This window comes from Sesamum indicum, unplaced genomic scaffold, assembly GCF_000512975.1.
Source record: "Sesamum indicum cultivar Zhongzhi No. 13 unplaced genomic scaffold, S_indicum_v1.0 scaffold00127, whole genome shotgun sequence".
In the NCBI taxonomy this organism is placed as follows: domain Eukaryota; kingdom Viridiplantae; phylum Streptophyta; class Magnoliopsida; order Lamiales; family Pedaliaceae; genus Sesamum; species Sesamum indicum.
In genome coordinates, this window is record NW_011628054.1 from 499,979 (window position 1) to 501,576 (window position 1,598).

A 1,598-nucleotide genomic window follows, 5' to 3' on the forward strand; every position below is an offset into this window, starting at 1 on the left:
CAAACCTAAAAAGAAGAAATTAGTAGGAAAATATTACGAGAAAAAGACAGAACGTCAATTCCAAGGCATCTGCTACCCCCAATCGAGCTTTATTATTTGAAACACTCATACAAACACATACAACATTTACTCGCACTCTCTCGCTCAACCACTCACACTTCACATTTGCTCACGCCTTTTTTCCCTCAACACACTCACTGCAAATCACTGTTCAAGTGCATAAAGTACTACGCTCAAGAGCTGTAGGAACGTTACATTTGATTCCTTTGATATCCAAGAAATGGCAGAAAACTCCAGAAATCTAAGATGATTTCTATGTAGGAAACTCCATTATTCCTTTTCTCAAGCATTTGATTCTTTCTTTTTCCATCTTTAGTTCCTTTTTCTGAATCGATTTGTTAATTAACCACTCACACTTCACATTTGCTCACGCCTTTTTTCCCTCAACACACTCACTGCAAATCACTGTTCAAGTGCATAAAGTACTACGCTCAAGAGCTGTAGGAACGTTACATTTGATTCCTTTGATATCCAAGAAATGGCAGAAAACTCCAGAAATCTAAGATGATTTCTATGTAGGAAACTCCATTATTCCTTTTCTCAAGCATTTGATTCTTTCTTTTTCCTTCTTTAATTCCTTTTTCTGAATCGATTTGTTAATTCGTCATCGTGTACAATTTGCCAACAGAATTCTTCAAGAACATACACTAAAGATTTTGGCCGGATTATTTCATCCGACCCAAATGCAAATTCATCTTGTGAAGATTTCGGTGTGCTATCGTTGGATCCCATCTCTTGTGCGCTGCGGGCAAGTTTAATGGAGCCTCAGGTACATATTTAATTATTTTTCTTTTCATTTCTCCAATTTATTTTAAATTAATTTTCTTTCCTATCAAAGTTTTAAAATATAAATATTTAAATTTGAATATGTTAAGAAATTTTTTCCGTAATTAGGGTTCAACAAGAAATCCAACTTTATTTATTTGATAAATATTTTAAAATAAATTCATGTGGAACTCCTTGTTGAGGCAGTAGAAATCATGCTCATTAAAACTTTTCTTTTTTTGTTTCACCTTATGTTTTGATATATTTTCTTACCATGACCATGCCATATGGTATATAGCGTTAGGAGTACAGCTTTGGACGGCGCCATGTTGAGGAACTTGGCCGTTGTCTTAAAAGCGTAACTACAGAAAGACAGGGGCAATTCAGTAAACCATGTCCAACATGGTTCGACTTCTCCATTCGGCCACGCCGTTAAGTTGTGGCGTTCTAGGAGGAGTCCATTGAGAGAGAATTCTATTCTTTGTTAAGTAATCCATGAACTCACCACTTAAATATTCCCCACCTCGATCTGACTGAAAGCCTTTGATCTTATGGCTTGTTTGATTTCTACTTCAAGTTTGAAGTCCTTAAATATTCCAAATGCCTTAAACTTGTACCTCATGAGCTTAACATAACCATACCATGAGTGATTTTAGATAAAGGTTATGAAGTATGAATATCCTCTTTTCGCTGGAGTATTTAGTGGTCCACAGACGTCTGTGGGGAATTAAGCCCAACAGACCAGGGACAAGCGTGACAAACAAAAAGTTTCT

At 36.1% G+C, this 1,598-nt stretch overlaps 1 long non-coding RNA gene across 1 annotated transcript; it reads left to right on the top strand.

Moving 5' to 3' along the window:
- Positions 1 to 421: 421 nt before the first annotated feature.
- LOC105179190 lies at positions 422 to 1,343 on the top strand. The gene is made up of 3 exons (XR_849246.2): positions 422 to 575; positions 689 to 829; positions 1,124 to 1,343. It is a non-coding gene; the product is annotated as an uncharacterized LOC105179190 (long non-coding RNA).
- The last annotated feature ends 255 nt before the right edge of the window (positions 1,344 to 1,598 follow it).